This window comes from Patagioenas fasciata, chromosome 15 (assembly GCF_037038585.1).
Source record: "Patagioenas fasciata isolate bPatFas1 chromosome 15, bPatFas1.hap1, whole genome shotgun sequence".
NCBI classification, from domain to species: domain Eukaryota; kingdom Metazoa; phylum Chordata; class Aves; order Columbiformes; family Columbidae; genus Patagioenas; species Patagioenas fasciata.
The window spans coordinates 248805-269061 of NC_092534.1; positions in this window are offsets into that span (position 1 = coordinate 248805).

Sequence of the window (20257 nt, forward strand, 5' to 3'; positions counted from 1 at the left end):
TGACATCTGGAAAGCAGCACAAAGTCTCATGTTCTCCAGTGCCAAACATGTAGTTTGGAACTGAAACAGGGCAGTAAACCATCTCCAGTCAGTCTGTTTTCATTCGAGTACATCAGGACAAGTTCAGTTCACGTTCACCAGGAATCACAGCAGGTCCCACCCGTCCCTGCAGACCCCAACACCGCTCCTGTGCAGGGTCCCCAGGAGCAGTAAGCACAGAACAAGAAACCTCCCTTCCAAAGAAGGCCCACAGCTGCTCTTCCAACGAGCTGCATAAGCAGCAGCTGAGAACAACCTCTGCTGTAGCTGCACCAGGCTCTGCTGTCTGCAGAAGGAGAGCAGCTCCTAAATGATCCCCAGCCCTACAGACACAGCCCAGGGCAGTGATGAGGAACCACCAGAGTGCAGGGACACCTGGCCATTCAGTTGAAGCTGCTGGGGAGAAGGACAGAGGACTAGCAAGAGACAAATCAGACAAGAGAGAAGACAGAGGAGCTGAGAGAGAAAGAAACACACAGGGAAAAGGACGGAGAGATGAAGGCAAAAAGGCACAATGAGCTGGGATGAGACAGGGAGGAAGAACCAGCAGGGCTGATGAGCAGGACAGAGGGATGGGGAGGGGGGAGGAGGAGAAGCAGGAAGGGGCTGGAGAAAGACAGGGAGGGGGATGCACAGATGGAGAGACAAAAAGAAAGACAGGGAACAGAACAAAGGGAGTGAGAAATAAAGCAAAGTTGGGATCCAAATGAAGAGACTGGAAAGGGGAAACATGCAGCAAGGAGCTGGAGAAAGAGGAAAAGAGGGCTGAAGAGCAGGAAAGAGGAAGAGAAGACAAAGAAAAGGCAGAGCCAGCTGGACAGGGGTGATATAGTGAGAAGGGATGGCACTGGGAACAGGGATGGGAGACAGAAAGAAAACCAGGACAGAAAGACATCAAAAGGAAGACGGGCAGTAATCTGGACAGAAATGGAGAAAGAAGCAGCCAGGAAAGGGAAGACAGGCAGAAAGACAGAAGGGGAGCAGGAGAGAGAAAGAACAACAAGGGTTGGGGGCAGGACAGAGATTGGGGAAAAAATCCTGGGGCGGGCAGCAAGATGGAGAGGGAGTAAAAAAGAAGAGGGGCAGGAATAGGTGCAGGGAGCAGGACAGAGGGATACAGTGAGAAATGATGGGGCAGGGAGCAGGACACAGCAACAGAGCAGAATGGTGACAAAGAGAAACCAGGGATGATGAGAAGCACAGAGCAGCGGAGACAGAGAGGGAGATACGAGAAACCCTGCACAGAGGTGGAGACGGGTGGAGGAAACGGTGAGGAAGAAGCAGAGAGGGGCAGAGAGAGAAGAGATGAAGAGGGAGAAGGACACGGTAGGAAAGAGGAGGGAGCAGGGAGGGACCGGAGCACAAAACAGGATGAAATGAGCCCAGGGGCCCAGGACTCACCACAGTTCCTGCTCTCTGCACTGCCAGGCAAGCTGTGCAGTTCAGGCCCTTCTGTCTGCCTGCCTTTCCCTCCCCTCCTATTCTGTAGCTCCAGCCGTTTGTCCATCCTGCACCTAAGAGAACACATGGGTGTCTGACAGCTCTCACAGCACGAGGCTCCCCAGACGCACCCCACACACACACACACTATACGGCCGGACAGTGATTTTCCCCACTTACACAGACCCTGCGGTGCACGTTTGTGATCTGCTCTGCTGAGGCTGCTCACAGGGACTCTTCCTCACCCAGAGGGGCAGCTGTCTCTGGTGCAGCTGCAGCAGCAGCTGTGGGGATCCCCTGCACTTCACCCTCCAGCTGCTTCCCCTTCTCCTGCTCTCTCCAGCTCCAGCCCCAGCCCCAACTGCTCCTCTCCAGCAAGTGCCCCCTGCCCCCTCCCCCGCCCAGGAGAACAAGGCCAGAGCAGCCCACACACACCTGGGCCAGAGGCAGCAAGACATCTCCAGGGCCCCAGAGGGAGGAAAAAGGGCCCCAGGGCTGGGCCGGGCGCTGCTCGGCCTCGGGCAGCTCCACGGGCGCCATGGCAAAGCTCACGCTGGCCGCCTGCAGAGCAACCGCCTGCTCAGCCTGGGCTGCGCCACCATTGGTCGGGAGGGCTGTCAGTCTCCTCCCCTGAGCTGATCCTGCAGCTGATTGGCTGCCTGGGCAGTGATTCTGTCCTGCTTTGGGGCTTGCCCTGCCCTGAGGTGATACTCTCTCTGATTGGCGGCCTGAGGGGTTACTCCCCCCACAGTGTCTGCCTTCCCTGACCCGCTCTTTTCTCTGATTGGCTGTCTGGGATTTCCCACTGGCTCCCCCCACCAAATGATTGGTCAGGTTATTTGTCAATCATCCCTCTGCTGCACTCCCACCAGGTGTGATTGGTGCAGCCAGCACAGCCCGCCCCTGAGCGCTGCCCAGTTTGTCCAACTGTCGCCAACTGTCCTGCAGGTCTCAAAGCTCGATTGGCTGCTTACATTTCAATCACATGACTTGCCCCACCTCCTCAAATGTGATTGGCTGCATTTCATCCCCTGGCTGTCCACAGACTTCCGGGCGGTTGTTAGCAGGCAGCGAGCTCCACCTGAAAATGAAGCTGCGGGCCCTGACCAAAGGCCGTGGGTGATGAAAGACGCGTTGGGACCCTAAACATGAGGATTTGGCCCCAAGAGGGAGGCTCTGGGCGCTCAGAAGGACGGGCAGATGCCACAGATGGCGCTTTGGGCCCTGCACACGAGGGGACCCTCTTGGCTCCCACCCGAGCTGAGTTTGGTGCCCGTGACCCCACGTTCCAGCTCTGCTGTGCTTTCTGACCTCATGGGCCCTCTTGTCCTGCCAAACTTCTGCTGCCAAAGCCTGCTGTGGGAAACAATCCCCTTGCCAAGAGAACAGCCCCGGGCAGGATCTCTCAGCAAAGCGTATTTTATAAACGATTTGGCAAGACCAGGTGTTCTACCCAAAGACAGCACAGGGAATGGGACAAAAAGCCCCCGCTTACACATCCACCAACCCCAGCTGCACATTCCCTGCCCTGCTCCCCAGCGCTTGGCACTGCAGGGGTTACAGACTCCCCAGGGCTGGCCTCAGTTTACCTGTCTCATTCATCTAATTAACAACCCTCTCACCTTATTGATTTATTTGAAATATGGATTCCTGGCTCTTTGGTTGCCCTTCCCCCTCGATTATCTTTTTAAACACAGTGATCAGTTTGGACTGTGAGCACCTTGGTGCCACCCTCGCCACCCTTGGCCACCGCCACCGCCACCCCAGTGACCACCACGGCTCCACCAGTGAACTGGAATGATGGCACGGGGCGTGCGTGTGTCTCTGGGGTCCCTGTGGCCAGCTGTGTGTCCCACGGGTGTGTGTCTGTGCTGGGGCACGTATCCCATGGCTGGCATGGCCAGGACAAGCACGTCTGCAGGATGGAGCTGCCCCAGCCTCCCTGCTCCTGTGCTGGCTCTGACTCGTGCCCATGACCCAGCCCGTCTGCACATCCCAGCAGTCTCTGTGACCCAGGCCATCCATGTCCCAGCCTATCTCTATGTCCCAGCCCACCCCCGTGTCCCAGTCCATCTCCATGTCTCAGCAGCCTCTGCGCCCCCACCTGTCCTGGTTTTGGTAAAAACAAGTTTCTCTTTTAGTGAATTTTGCCTGTCAGCCAAAGCCTTCATGTCAGCTGCATTTTCCTGGAGAACCAGACACATGTTTTGGCAAACCCAGCAATGGAATGGAAACTTATTGACAAGCACAGATGGACATCTCGCGAGAGGGGCAATAAGAAACCGGTGACCAACTGTGTATAACATTCCGTTCACGTGAATACTTCATATAAAAGTGGGAGATCACGAGGATCTCGTCCCTTTTCCCTTCCCTTTTGCCTTTTTCCTTCCCTTCTGCTCATGGCCGACATCAGGAGAGGACCTTGCTGGTCGTCCCTGCGAACGGAGGCCAGTGAGAGACTGAATCCAGCTCCGGTTGGCTGCAGAGTCTGATCCAGGACTTTGGGTGCTGGCTCTGCCGTTGCTCAGACTTACAAGATGGGTTTTGTATATTTGTATTATTTTCTCTGTTCTTATCAGTAGCATCAGTAAAACATCTTGAACTTTTCCAACTCTCTCCCCTCTGTGCTTCTTCCCCTCCCGATTGTCTGTGCTGAGTGGGAAGGGGGGAGAGGGAGGGGCAAAAGGGGAAGTGGGGGGCAGAGGAGGTTGACAACACATCTGCCAGGGTTTGATTGTCACCCCGCAATCTTAACCCTCGACAGGGACGGACATGGGGACAGAGGGACAGAGGGACAGAGGGACGGATGGACGGACAGAGGAAGGGACAGAGGGACGGACACGGGGACAGAGGGACGGACAGATGGATGGACAGACTGACCGTTACATGGGGACACCGGGGACAGGCACATGGGGACACTGGGGACAGGCACATGGGGACACCAGGGACAGGGACATGGGGACACCAGGGACAGGGACATGGGAACACCGGGGACACTATGGGACACCCAGGGACAGTGGGGATAGTGGGGACACCAGGGACAGTGGGGACACCGGGGACAGCAGGGACACCCAGGGACACTGGGGACACCGGGGACAGCAGGGACACCCAGGGACACTGGGGACACCCAGGGCCACCAGGGATACTGGGGACACCAGGGACACTGGGGACAGTGGGGACAACAGGGAGAGCCGGGACACCCAGGGACACTGGGGAGAGCAGGGACAGTGGGGACAGGAGGGACACCCAGGGATGCTGGGGACAGTGGGGACAGCAGGGACAGCAGGGAGAGTGGGGACACTGGGGAGAGCAGGGACACCCAGGGACAGTGGGGACACCCAGGGACAGTGGGGAGAGCAGGGACAGCGGGGACAGTGGGGACACCCAGAGATACCCAGGGACACTGGGTACAGTGGGGACACCCAGGGACAGTGGGGACACCCAGGGACACTGGGGACAGTGGGGACACCCAGGGACAGCAGGGAGAGCAGGGACAGCAGTGACACCCAGTGACAACAAAGGGACACCACAGGGATACGCAGGAGAGAACACAGGGACACCAGAGGACAGCGGGGGACACCACGGGGCCACTTGGGGACACCGGCAGACACTGGGGGAACACCACAGGGACACCATGGGACACCACAGGGACACCTGGGGACACCAGGGTCACCTGGGGACACCACAGGACACACAGGGACTCCCAGGGACACCATGGGACACCCAGGGACAATGCGGGGACACCTTGGGGACACCGGGGGCCACTCACTGGGGTCCAGGCGCAGGGACTGCTGGGCCGGGTACCACTGGGGATCTGCAGGACAGAGGGGACAGTGGAGGTGGCACCGCGGGGACACGGATGGCGGGGACAAGGGGGGGTCCCCAGGATGTCACAGTGGGCCCTGAGGACAAGGGGGGGTCCCCACAGTGTCACAATGGGCCCTGGGGACAAAGGGGGATCCCCAGGATGTTTACAATGGGTCCTGGAGACAATGGGGGCTCCCCACGATGTCACAATGGGCTCTGGGGACCAAGATAGGTCCCCTGAGTGTCACAATGGGCCCTTGGGACAAGGGGGGTCCCCACGGTGTCACAATGGGCCCTGGGGACAAAGTGGGGTCCTGGGATGTCACATTGGGCCCCAGTGACAAAGGGGGTCCCCGTGGTGTCACAATGTGCCCTGGGGACAATGGGGGGTCCTGCGATATCACAATGGGCCCTGGGGACAAAGGGGGTCCCCAGGATGTCACAATGGGCCTTGGGGACAATGGGGAGTCCTGGGATGTCACAATGGGCCCTGGGGACAAAGGGGGCTCCCCAGGATGTCACAATGGGTCTTGGGGACAATGGGGGGTCCTGGGATGTCACGATGGGCCCTGGAGACAAAACGGGGGGTCACCATGGTGTCACAATGGGCGTGGGGACAAAGGAGGATCCCCTGAAAGTCACAATGGGCCCTGGGGACAAATGGGGGTCCCCAGGATATAATAATGGTATCTGAGGACAATGAGCGGTCCTGGGATGTCACAATGGGCCCTGGGGACAATGGGGAGTCCTGGGAAGTCACAATGGGCCTTGGGGACAAAGGGGGCTCCCCAGGATGTCACAATGGGCCCTGGGGACAAAGGGGGCTCCCCAGGATGTAACAATGGGCTCTGGGGACAAAGAGGGGTTCCCCACGGGGCCACGATGGGCTCTGAGGACAAGGGTGTCCCCAGGATATCACATGGGTCCTGGGGAGAATGAGGGGTCCTGGGATGTCACAATGGGCCTGGGGGCAATGGGGGGTGCTGCAAAGTAACAATGGCCCCTGGGGACAACGGAGGGTCCTGGGATGTCACAATGGGCCCTGGGGACAAAGAGGGGTCCCCTGAATGTCACAATGGGCTCTGGGGACAAGGGGTGGTCCTGGGATGTCACAATGTGCCCTGAGGACAAAGAGGGGTCCCCTGAATGTCACAATGGGCCCTGGGGACAAAGGGGGGGTGCCCAGAATTTCACAATAGGCCCTGGAGACAAAGAGGGGTCCCCTTTATGTCACAATGGTCCTTGAGGACGAGCGGGGTCCCCACAGTGCCACAATGGGCCCTAGGGACAAACTGGGGTCCTGGGATGTCACAATGGGCCCTGGGGACAAAGGGGGTCCCCATAGTACAACAATGGGCCCTGGGGACAAATGAGGTCCCAAGGATGTCACAATGGGCCCTGGGGAAAAGGGGGGTCCCCTGAATGTAACAATGGGCCCTGGGGACAAAGGGGTCCCCACGGTGTCACAATGGGCCCTAGGGACAAAGTGGGGTCCTCGGATGACACAATGGGCCCCAGTGACAAAGGGGTTCCCCAGGATGTCACAATGGGCCCTGGGGACAATGGGAGTCCCCAGGATTTCACAATGAGCCCTGGGGGCAAAGTGGGGTCCTGAGATGTCACAATGGGTCCCAGTGACAAAGGGGGTCCCCATGGTGCCACAAAGGAGGTCCCCAGGATGTCACAATGGGCCTTGGCGACAAGGGGGGTCCCGACGGTGTCACAATAGGCCCTGGGGACTAAGGGGGGTCCCCACAGTGTCACAATTGGCCCTGGGGACAAAAGGGGGTCCCCAGGATGTCACAATGGTCCCTGGGGACAATGAGGGGTCCTGGGACGTCACAATGGGCCCTAGAGAGAAGGGGGGATCATTAGGATGACACAATAGGCCCTGGGGACAAGGAGGGGTCCCCTGAATTTCACAAAGGGCCCTGGGGACAATGGGGTGTCCTGGGATGTCACAATGGGCCCCAGTGACAAATGGGGTCCCCATGGAGTCACAATGGGCCATGGGGACCAGAGGGCATCCTGGGATGTCACAGTGGGCCCCAGTGACAAAGGGGGTCCCCAGGATGTCACAATGGTCCCTGGAAACAAAGGGGGTCCCCAGAGTGTCACAATGGGCCCTGGGGACAAAGAGGGGTCCTGGGACATTACAATGGGCCCTGGGGACATAGGGGGGTCTCCGGGATGTCACAATGGGCCCTGGGGACAACGGGGGTTCCTGGGATGTCACAATGGGCCCTGGGGACAAAGGGGGTCCCTATGCAGTCACAATGGGCCCTGGGGACAAAGGGGGACCCTAGGACGTCACAATCGGCCCTGGGGACAAAGGGGGGTCTCCTCAATGTCACAATGACCCCTAAGAACAGAGGGGGGTCCCCAGGATGTCACAATGGGTCCTGGGGACTACGGGGGGTCCTAGGACGTCACAATGGGCCCTGGGGACAATGTGGGTTCCCTTGAAGGTCACAATGGGCCCTGGGGACAAAGGGGGTACCCAGGATTTCACAATGAGCACTGGGGACAAACGGGGGTCCCAGGATGTCACAATGGGCCGTGGGGACAAGGCGGGGTACCCATGGTGTCACAATGGTCCCTGGGGACAATGAGGGGTCCTGGGACGTCACAATGGGCCCTATAGACAAGGGGGGATCATTAGGATGACACAATAGGCCCTGGGGACAAAAAGGGGTCCCCTGAATGTCACAAAGGGCCCTGGGGACAAGGGGGGTCCCCATGGTGTCACAATAAGCCCTGGGGACAAAGGAGGTCCCCATGGTGCCACAATGGGCCCTGGGGACAAAGGGGGTCCTGGGACGTCACAATAGGCCCTGGAGACAAATGGGGTTCCCAGGATGTCACAATGGACCCTGGGGACAAAGTGGGGTCCCCAGAATGTCACAATGGGGCCTGGGGACAAGGGGGTCCCCAAGATGTCACAATGGGCCCTGGGGATAACGGGGGGTCCTGGGACGTCACAATGGGCCCTGGGGACTATGGGGGGTCCTCATGGTGTCGCAACGTGTCCCCAGTGACAAGGGGGTCATCATGGTGTTACAATGGGCCTTGGGGACAAAGATGGGTCACATGAATGTCACAATGTTCCCTGGGGACAAAGGGCGGTCCCCAGGATGTCACAATGGGCCCTGGGGACAATGGGGGTCCCCATGGTGTCAGAACGGGCCCTGGGGACAAAGTGGAATCCTGGAATGTCACAATGGTCCCCAGTGACAAAGGCGGTCCCATGGTGCCACAATGGGCCCTGGCGACAAAGGGGGTCCCCAGAATGTCAAATGGGCCCTGAGGACAAAGTGGGATCCTGGGACATTACAATGGGCCCAGGGGACAAGGGGGTCCCCAGGATGTCACAATGGGCTCTGGGGACAATGGGGGTCCTAGGATGTCACAATGGGACCTGGGCACATAGTGGGTCCCCAGGATGTCACAATGGGCCCTGGGGACAAGCGGGGTCCCCAGGATGTCACAATGGGCACTGGGGAAAAGGGGGGTCCCCGTGGTGCCACTATGGGCCCTGGGGACAAGGGGGTCCCCCGAATATCACAATGGGCCCTGGGGACAAAGTAAGGTCCTGGGCTGTCACAATGGGCCCTGAGGACAAGGGGGTTCCCCATGATGTCACAATGGGACCTAAGGACAAAGGGGGTCCTGGGATGTCACAATGGGCCCTGGGGACAAGTGGGGTCCCCAGGATGTCACAATGGGCCCTGGGGACAACAGGGGGTCCTCGGACGTCACAATGGGCCCTGGGGACAAAGGGGATCCCCATGGTGTCATAATGGGCCCTTGGCACAATGGGGGATCCCCAGGATGTCACAATGGGGTCTTGGGACACAGAAGGTCCCCAGGATGTCAGAATGGGCCCTGGGGACCAGAGGGGGTCCTGGGATGTCACAATGGGCCTCAGTGACAAAGGGGGTCCCCATATTGCCACAATGGGCCCTGGGGACAAACAGGGTCCGCAGGATGTCACAATGGGCCCTGGGGACAAGGGAGGTCCTCAGGATGTCAGAATGGGCCCTGGGGACAACGGGGGGTCCTGGGACGTTCACAATGGGCCCTGGGGACAAGGGGGTCCCCAGGATGTTCACAATGGGCCCTGGGGACAAAGGGGGTCCCCACGGTGTCACAATGGTCCCTGGGGACAAATTGGGGTCCTGGGATGTCACAATGGGCCCTGGTGACAATGGGGGGTGCCCATGGTGCCACAATAGGCCCAGGTGACAAAGGGGGTCCCCAGAATGTCACAATGGGCACTGGGGACAACGGGGGTCCCTAGGATGTCACAAAGGGCACTGGGGACGAGGGGCTCCCCAGGATGTCACAATGGGCCCTGGGGACAATGAGGGGTCCTGGGATGTCACAATGGGCCCCAGTGACAAATGGGGTCCCCATGGTGTCACGATGGGCCCTGGGGACAAGGGGAGGGGTCCTGGGATGTCAAAATGGGCCCCAGTGACAAATGGGGTCCCCATGGTGTCACAATGGGCCCTGGGGACAAAGCGGGGTCCTGGGACATCACAATGGGTCCTGGGGACGAAGAGGGGTCCCCAGGATGTCACAGTGGGCTCTGGGACAATGGAGGGTCCTGGGATGTCACAATGTCCTCTGGGGACAAAGGGGGGGTCTCCACGGTGTCACAATGGGCCCAAGTGACAAAAGGGGTCCCCACGGTGCCACTATGGGCCCTGGGGACAAGGGGGTCCCCCGGATGTCACAAAGGGTCCTGGGGACAAAGAGGGTGCCCAAGGTGCCACAATGGGGCCTGGGGACAAAGGGTGTCCCCAGGATGTCTCAGTGGGCCCTGGGGACAATGGGGGTGCCCACGGTGTCACAATGGGCCCTGGGGACAAGGGGGGGTCCCCAGGATGTCACAATGGGGCCTGGGGAAAACGAGGGGTCCTGGGACGTCACAATGAGCCCTGGGGACAAAGGGGGTCCCCATGGTGCCACAATGGGCCCCAGTGACAAAAGGGGTCCCCATGGTGCCACAGTGAGCCCTGGGGACAAAGGGGGTGCCCAGGATGTCACAATGGGCCCTGGGGACAATGGGGAGTCCCTTGAATGTCACAGTGGGTCCTGGGAACAAAGGATGGTCCCCAGGATGTCACAATGGGCCCTGGGGACAAAGGGGGTCCCCATGGTGCCACAATGGGCTCTTGGGACAAAAGGGGTCCCCAGGATGTCACAATGGGCTCTGGGGACAATGGGGGGTCCTGGGATGTCTCAATGTGCTCTGGGGACAAACGGGGGGTCCCCACGGTGTCACAATGGGCCCAAGTGACAAGAGGGGTCCCCACGGTGCCACTATAGGCCCTGGGGACAAGGGGGTCCCCCGGATGTCACAATGGGCCCTGGGAACAATGTGGGGTGCCCATAGTGTCACAATGGGTCCGCAGTGACAAGGGGGGCCCCACCCTGTCACAATGGGCCCTGGGGACAAAAAGGGTCCCCAGAATGTCACAATGGGCCCTGGGGACAACGGGGCTTCCTGGGATGTCACAATGGGCCCTGGGGACAAAGGGGGTCCCTATGCAGTCACAATGGGCCCTGGGGACAAAGTGGGACCCTAGGACGTCACAATCGGCCCTGGGGACAAGAGGGGGGAGCCTCAATGTCACAATGACCCCTAAGAACAGAGGGGGGTCCCCAGGATGTCACAATGTGTCCTGGGGACTACGGGGGGTCCTAGGACGTCACAATGGGCCCTGGGAACAATGTGGGTTCCCTTGAAGGTCACAATTGGCCCTGGGGACAAAGGGGTTCCCCAGGATGTCACAATGGGCCCTGGGGACAAAGGGGGTACCCAGGATTTCACAATGAGCACTGGGGACAAACGGGGGTCCCAGGATGTCACAATGGGCCGTGGGGACAAGGCGGGGTACCCATGGTGTCACAATGGTCCCTGGGGACAATGAGGGGTCCTGGGACGTCACAATGGGCCCTATAGACAAGGGGGGATCATTAGGATGACACAATAGGCCCTGGGGACAAAGAGGGGTCCCCTGAATGTCACAAAGGGCCCTGGGGACAAGGGGGGTCCCCATGGTGTCACAATAAGCCCTGGGGACAAAGGAGGTCCCCATGGTGCCACAATGGGCCCTGGGGACAAAGGGGGTCCTGGGACGTCACAATGGGCCCTGGAGACAAATGGGGTTCCCAGGATGTCACAATGGGCCCTGGGGACAAAGTGGGGTCCCCAGAATGTCACAATGGGGCCTGGGAACAAAGAGGGTCCTGGAATGTCACAATGGGCCCTGGGACAATTGGGGATCCCCAGGATGTCACAATGGGCCCTGGGGACAAGGGGGTCCCCAAGATGTCACAATGGGCCCTGGGGATAACGGGGGGTCCTGGGACGTCACAATGGGCCCTGGGGACTATGGGGGGTCCTCATGGTGTCGCAACGTGTCCCCAGTGACAAGGGGGTCATCATGGTGTTACAATGGGCCTTGGGGACAAAGATGGGTCACATGACTGTCACAATGTTCCCTGGGGACAAAGGGCGGTCCCCAGGATGTCACAATGGGCCCTGGGGACAATGGGGGTCCCCACGGTGTCAGAACGGGCCCTGGGGACAAAGTGGAATCCTGGAATGTCACAATGGTCCCCAGTGACAAAGGCAGTCCCATGGTGCCACAATGGGCCCTGAGGACAAAGTGGGGTCCTGGGACATTACAATGGGCCCAGGGGACAAGGGGGTCCCCAGGATGTCACAATGGGCTCTGGGGACAATGGGGGTCCTAGGATGTCACAATGGGACCTGGGCACATAGTGGGTCCCCAGGATGTCACAATGGGCCCTGGGGACAAGCGGGGTCCCCAGGATGTCACAATGGGCACTGGGGAAAAGGGGGGTCCCCGTGGTGCCACTATGGGTCCTGGGGACAAGGGGGTCCCCCGAATATCACAATGGGCCCTGGGGACAAAGTAAGGTCCTGGGCTGTCACAATGGGCCCTGAGGACAAGGGGGTTCCCCATGATGTCACAATGGGACCTGGGGACAAAGGGGGTCCTGGGCTGTCACAATGGGCCCTGAGGACAAGGGGGTTCCCCATGATGTCACAATGGGACCTGGGGACAAAGGGGGTCCTGGGCTGTCACAATGGGCCCTGAGGACAAGGGGGTTCCCCATGATGTCACAATGGGACCTAAGGACAAAGGGGGTCCTGGGATGTCACAATGGGCCCTGGGGACAAGTGGGGTCCCCAGGATGTCACAATGGGCCCTGGGGACAACAGGGGGTCCTCGGACGTCACAATGGGCCCTGGGGACAAAGGGGATCCCCATGGTGTCATAATGGGCCCTTGGCACAATGGGGGGTCCCCAGGATGTCACAATGGGGTCTTGGGACACAGAAGGTCCCCAGGATGTCAGAATGGGCCCTGGGGACCAGAGGGGGTCCTGGGATGTCACAATGGGCCTCAGTGACAAAGGGGGTCCCCATATTGCCACAATGGGCCCTGGGGACAAACAGGGTCCCCAGGATGTCACAATGGGCCCTGGGGACAAGGGAGGTCCTCAGGATGTCAGAATGGGCCCTGGGGACAACGGGGGGTCCTGGGACGTTCACAATGGGCCCTGGGGACAAGGGGGTCCCCAGGATGTTCACAATGGGCCCTGATGACAAAGGGGGTCCCCACGGTGTCACAATGGGCCCTGGGGACAAGTGGGGTCCCCAGGATGTCACAATGGGCCCTGGTGACAATGGGGGGTGCCCATGGTGCCACAATAGGCCCAGGTGACAAAGGGGGTCCCCAGAATGTCACAATGGGCACTGGGGACAACGGGGGTCCCTAGGATGTCACAAAGGGCACTGGGGACGAGGGGCTCCCCAGGATGTCACAATGGGCCCTGGGGACAATGAGGGGTCCTGGGATGTCACAATGGGCCCCAGTGACAAATGGGGTCCCCATGGTGTCACGATGGGCCCCGGGGACAAGGGGAGGGGTCCTGGGATGTCGCAATGGCCCATGGGGACAAAGGGATTCCCCAGGATGTCACAATGAGCCCTCGGGACAAAGGAGGTCCCCACAGTGTCACAATGGGCCCTGGGGACAAAGGAGGTCCCCACAGTGTCACAATGGGTCCAGGGGACAAAAGGGGGACTCCAGGATGTCACAATGGGCCCTGGGGTAAATGGGGGGTCCTGGGACGTTACAATGGGCCCTGGGGACAAACGGGATCCTGGGATGTCACAATGGGCCCTGGGGAAAAGGGGGGTCCCAGGATGTCACAATGGGCCCTGGGGACAAGGGGGTCCCCAGGATGTCACAATGTGCCCTGGGAACAACGGGGGCTCCTGGGATGTCACGATGGGCCGTGGGGATAAAGGAGGTCCCCAGGATGTCACAATGGGCCCTCAAGACAAGGGGGGTCCCCAGGAGGTCACAATGGGCCCTGGGGACATGGGGTATCCCGACGGTGTCACAATGGGCCTTGGGGAAAAAGGGTGGTTCCCAGGATATCTCAGTGGGCCCTGGGGACAATGGGGGGTCCTGGGATGTCACAATGGGCCCCAGTGACAAATGGGTTCCCCATGGTGTCATCATGGGCCATGGGGACAAAGGGAGTCCACAGAATGCCACAACAGGTCCTGCGAACAAGTGGGGTCTCCACGGTGTCACAATGGGCCCTGGGGACAAAGGGGGGTCCCCAGGATGTCACAATGGGTCCTGGGCACAAGGGGGTTCCCGACGGTGTCACAATGGGCCCTGGGGACAAAGCGGGGTCCTGGGATGTCAAAATGGGCCCCAGTGACAAATGGGGTCCCCATGGTGTCACAATGGGCCCTGGGGACAAAGCGGGGTCCTGGGACATCACAATGGGCCCTGGGGACGAAGAGGGGTCCCCAGGATGTCACAATGGTCTCTGGGGACAATGGAGGGTCCTGGGATGTCACAATGTCCTCTGGGGACAAAGTGGGGGTCTCCACGGTGTCACAATGGGCCCAAGTGACAAAAGGGGTCCCCACGGTGCCACTACGGGCCCTGGGGACAAGGGGGTCCCCCGGATGTCACAAAGGGCCCTGGGGACAAAGAGGGTGCCCATGGTGCCACAATGCGGCCTGGGGACAAAGGGTGTCCCCAGGATGTCTCAGTGGGCCCTGGGGACAATGGGGGTGCCCACGGTGTCACAATGGGCCCTGGGGACAAGGGGGGGTCCCCAGGATGTCACAATGGGGCCTGGGGAAAACGTGGGGTCCTGGGACGTCACAATGAGCCCTGGGGACAAAGGGGGGTCCCCATGATGTCACAATGGGCCCTGGAAACAATGGGGGGTCCTGGGATGTCACAATGGGCCCCAGGGACAAATGTGGTGCCCATGGTGCCTACAATGGTCCCTGGGGACAAAGTGGGGTCCTGTGACGTCACAATGGGCACTGGGGACAAAGGGGGTCCCCATGGTGCCACAATGGGCCCCAGTGACAAAAGGGGTCCCCATGGTGCCACAATGGGCCCCAGTGACAAAAGGGGTCCCCATGGTGCCACAGTGAGCCCTGGGGACAAAGGGGGTGTCCAGGATGTCACAATGGGCCCTGGGGACAATGAGGGGTCCTGGGACGTCACAATGGGCCCTGGGGACAATGGGGAGTCCCTTGAATGTCACAGTGGGTCCTGGGAACAAAGGATGGCCCCCAGGATGTCACAATGGACCCTGGGGACAATGGGGGGTCCTGGGATGTCACAATGGGCCCTGGGGACAAAGGCGGTCCCCACGGTGCCACGACGGACCATGGGGACAATAGGGTCCCCAGGGTGTCACAATGGGCCCTGGGGACAAAGGGGGTCCTCATGGTGCCACAATGGGCCCTTGGGACAAAAGGGGTCCCCAGGATGTCACAATGGGCTCTGGGGACAATGGGGGGTCCTGGGATGTCTCAATGTGCTCTGGGGACAAACGGGGGGTCCCCACGGTGTCACAATGGGCCCAAGTGACAAGAGGGGTCCCCACGGTGCCACTATAGGCCCTGGGGACAAGGGGGTCCCCCGGATGTCACAATGGGCCCTGGGAACAATGTGGGGTGCCCATAGTGTCACAATGGGTCCGCAGTGACAAGGGGGGCCCCACCCTGTCACAATGGGCCCTGGGGACAAAAAGGGTCCCCAGGATGTCACAATGGGCCCTGGGGAAAAGGGGGTGCCCGGGATGTCACAATGGGCTCTGGGGAAAAGGGGGTGCCCGGGATGTCACAATGGGCCCTCAGGACACGGCTGGGTCTCCATGGTGTCACAATGGGCCCTGGGGACAAAAGGGGTCCCCAGGATGTCACAATGGCCCCTGGGGACAAAGTGGGTCCTGGGATGTCACACTGGGCCCTGGAATCAAGGCGGGGTCCCCAGGATGTCACAATAGGCTCTGGAGACAAAGAGAGGTCCCCTGAATGTCACAACGGGCCCTGGGGCCAAGCGGGGTCCCCACTGTGTCACAATGGACCCTGGGGACAAGGGGGGTCCCACCCTGTCACAATGGGACCTGGGGACAAAGGGGGTCCCCATGGTGTCACAATGGGCCCTGGGGACAATGGGAGGTCCTGGGATGTCACAATGGGCCCTGGGGACAAACGGGGTCCCCAGGATGTCACAAGGGGCCCTGGAGACAAAGAGAGGTCCCCTGAATGTCACAATGGGCTCTGGTGACAAGGGGGATCCCCAGGATGTCACAATCGGCCCTGCAGACAACTGGGAGTCCTTGGACATCACAATGGACCCTGGAGACAAAGGGCGTCCTCAGGATGTCACAATGGGCCCTGGGGAGAAAGGGGGCTCCCCTGGATGTCACAACGGGCTCTGCGGACAAGAGGGGGTCCTGGGATGTCACATTGGGCCCCAATGACAAGGGGCGTCCTCATGGTGCCACAATGAGCCCTGGGGACAAAGGGGGTCCCCAGGATGTCACAATGGGCCCTGGGGACAAAGGGCGGCCTCATGATGTCACAATGGGCCCTTGGGACAATGCGGGGTCCTGGGATGTAACAATGGACCCTGTGGATAAATGGGGGTTCCCAGGATGTTCACAATGGGCCCTGGAGACAATGGGTGTCCTGGGATGTCCCAATGGGCTTTGGGGACAAGGGGGGTCCCCAAGATGTCACATTGGGCACTGGAGACAAAGGGGGAGTCTCCACGGTGCCACGATGGGCCCTGGGGACAAGAGGGTCCCCACAGTTTCACAATGGACCCTGGGGACAATGGGGGTCCTGGGATGTCAGAATAGGCCCTGGGGACAAAGGGCGGTCCCCAGGCTACTCACAAGGGGCCCTGGGGACAATGGGGGGTCCTGAGATGTCACAATGGGCCCTGGGCACAAAGGGGGTGTCCACCCTGTCACAACGGGCCCTGGGGACAAACGGGGACCCCAGGATGTCACAATGGGCCCTGGGGAGAAAGGAGGGTCCCCTGAATTTCACAATCGGGCCCTGAGGACTATGGGGTCCTGGGATGTCACCATGGGCCCTGGGGACAAAGGGAGTCCCGAGGACGTCACAATGGGCCCTGGGGACAAGTGGTTCCCAAGGATGTCACAATGGGCCCTGGGGACAAGGGGGGGTCTCCACGGTGTCACAATGGGCCTTGGGTACAAAGTGGGGTCCTGGGATGTCACACTGGGCCACTGCGACAAAATGGGGTCCCATGGTGCCACAATGGGCCCTGGGGACAAAGGGGGTGCCCAGGATGTCACAATGGACCCTGGGGACAATGGGGGGTCCTCGGATGTCACAATGGGCCCTGGGGACAACGGGGGTCCCTACTGTGTCACAATGTGCCCTGAGAACAAGGGGGGGTCCCCATGGTATCACAATGGGACCCCAGTGACAAGGGGGGTCCCCAGGATGTCACAATGGGCCCTGGGGACAAGTGGGGTCCCCACCCTGTCACACTGGGGCCTGGGGACAAAGGAGGTCACCCAGGATGTCACAATGGGTCCCCAGTGACAAGGTTGGTCCCCACGGTGTCACAATGGGCCCTGGGGACAACGGGGAGTCCTGGGACGTCACAATGGGTCCTGGGGACAAGAGGGCGTCGCCACAGTGTCACAATGGGCCCTGGGGACAATGGGGGTCCCCACGGTGTCAGAACGGGCCCTGGGGACAAAGTGGAATTCTGGAATGTCACAATGGGCCCCAGTGACAAAGGCGGTCCCCATGGTGCCACAATGGGCCCTGGGGACAAAGGGGGTCCCTAGGATGTCACAATGGGTCCTGAGGAAAAGGGGGGATCACCATGGTGTCACAATGGTTCCTGGGGACAATGGGGGGTTCTGGGATGTCACAATGGGCCCTGGGGACAAAGTGGGGTCCTAGGATGTTACAATGGGCGCCAGTGACAAAGGGGGTCCCCATGGTGCCACAATGGGCCCTGGGGTCAAAGGGGGGTCCTCAGGATGTCACAATGGGCACTGGGAACAAAGTGGGAATCCCCATGGTGTCACAATGGGCCCTGGGGACAAGGGGCGTACCCACGGTGTCACAAAGGTCCCTGGGGACAAGGAGGTCAACAGGATGTCACAATGGGCCCTGGGGACAAGGGGGTGTCCCCATGGTGTCACAATGGGCCCTGGGGACAATAGGGGATCCTGGGATGTCACAATGGGCCCTGGGGACAAGGGGGGTCCCCATCCTGTCACAATGGGCCCTGGGGACAAAGGGGATCCCCAGGATGTCACAATGGACCCTGGGGAAAAGGGGGTGACCAGGATGTCACAGTGGGCCCTGGCGACAAGGGGGATCCTGGGATGTCACAATGGGCCCTGGGGACAACGGGGAGTGCCCACAGTGTCACAATGGTCCCTGGGGACAATGGAGGGTCCTGGGACGTCACAATGGGCCCCGGGGGACAAGGGGGTACCCACGGTGTCACAATGGGCCCTGGGGACAAAGGGGTCCCCAGGATGTTCACAATGGGTCTTGGAGACAAAGGGGGTCCCCACCCTGTCACAATGGGCCCTCCAAATCCTGGCCCCTTTAGCCCTGCACTTCAAACCCTGTACCCCAAATCCTGCAACCAGCCCTTGTACCCCTAAATCCTTGACCTCCACATCCCGAATCTCCAAACGCAGCAACCCCAAAACCCTACACCCCCAATCCCTGCACCCCCAAATCATTGTCCTTCAAATCCCACACCCAAAGCTCGTACACCCCAAGATCTTGCACCCCCACACACTGCACCCCAAATCCTGCACCCCCAAATCCTCCAGCCCCATGTCCCAAACCCCCAAACCCTGCACCCTCAAGTCTTGCACCCCCAAACCATTCTCCCCCAAATCCTGCAGCCCCAAACCCCACACCTCCTGCACCCCAAAATTCGACACCTCCAAATTCTAAACCCTTAAACCCTGCATCTCGCAAATGCTCCCCCCCAAAACAGTGCCCCCCAAACCCTGCACCCCAGATCCTGCAGCCCCTAACTCTGCACCCCAAACGCTGCACCCTCAGATCCTGCGTCCCCCAACCCTGCACCCCAAATCCTTTACCCCAAAATTCCCCAAACCTGCAAACCCAAATCCTGCACCCCCAGTTCCTGAACATGCGAACCCTGCACCCCCAAACCTTCAGCCCAAAGCCCTGCACCCCCAAATCCTGCCGTACACAACCCTTCCCCCCAAACCTCTTCAACCCAAGGTACTGAAACCCTAAGCCCTGCCCCCCCAAACCTACATCCCCAAATCCTGCACCCCCAGGTCCTGAACACCCAAAATCTGCACCCCCAAATCCCTTAACTCCAAAAACTTGAACCCTCAATTCTGCGTCCCCAAGACCCGCACCCCCAAACCCTGCACCACTAAATCCTGCACCCCCAAACCCTGTACCCCAAATCCTGACCCCCACAAGTTGCACCCTAAAAACCTGCACCCCAAATCCTGTCCTACCCAACCCTTCACCCCAAACCCCTTCACCCCAAGATCCTGCTGACCTAAACCCTGCACCCCAAAATCATCCCTCCCAACCCTGCCCCCCAAACCCTGTCCCACTAAAGCCTGACCCCGAAACCCTGCTCCCCAAAACCCTGCTACCCCCAATCTTGCACCCCCCAACTCTGCACCCTCAGATCCTGCTGCTCCAAACCCTGCACCCCCAAATCCTCCAGCCCCACGTCCCGATCTCCCAAACCCTGCATCCCACAACCCTGCACCCCACAACCCCTTCACCCCCAAATCCTGCACCCCCAGCCCTACCCAATAAAATTTCCACCCCCAAATCCTGCCCTACCAAGCCCCCCACCCCAAACCCCTGCACCCCAAGATCCTGCACCCTAAACCCTGCACCTCCATATCCTCCTTCCCCAAACCCTGCACCCCAAAACACTGCACTCCAAACCACTGCACCCCTAAACCCTGAACCCCCAAATCCTGCACCCCTGGAACCTGCAACCCCAGACCCTGTAGCCCCAAATCAGGCCCCCCAAAATCCTGCTCCCCCAGCCTTGCACCCCCAAATCCTGCACCACCTAATCCTCCAAACCCCTAACACAACCCCCTAACCCCTTGTCCCCAGGGCCCATTGTGACATTCAGGGGACCACTCTTTATCCCATGGGCCCATTGTGACGTCCCAGGACCCCCCGTTGTCCCCAGGGCCCATTATGACATCCTGGGGACCCCCTTTGTCCCCAGGACTTATTGTGACATCCTGGGGACCCCCCTTTGTCCCCAGGGCCCATTGGGACACCATGGGGATTGCCTTTGTCCCCAGGGACCACCGAGGCTTCCCAGGACCCCTCGTTGTCCCCAGTGCCTCTTCTGACATCCCAGGACCCCACTTTGTCCCCAGGGCCCATTGTGACACCATGGAGACCACATCTTGTCCTCAGGGCCCATTGTGACGTCCCAAAACCTCCCGTTGTCCCCAGGGCCCATTGTGACATGCTGGGGATCCCCTTTGTTGCCAGGGCCCATTGTGACATCCTGGGGATCCTGTTTGTCCCCAAGGCCCGTTGTGGCACAATGAGGACC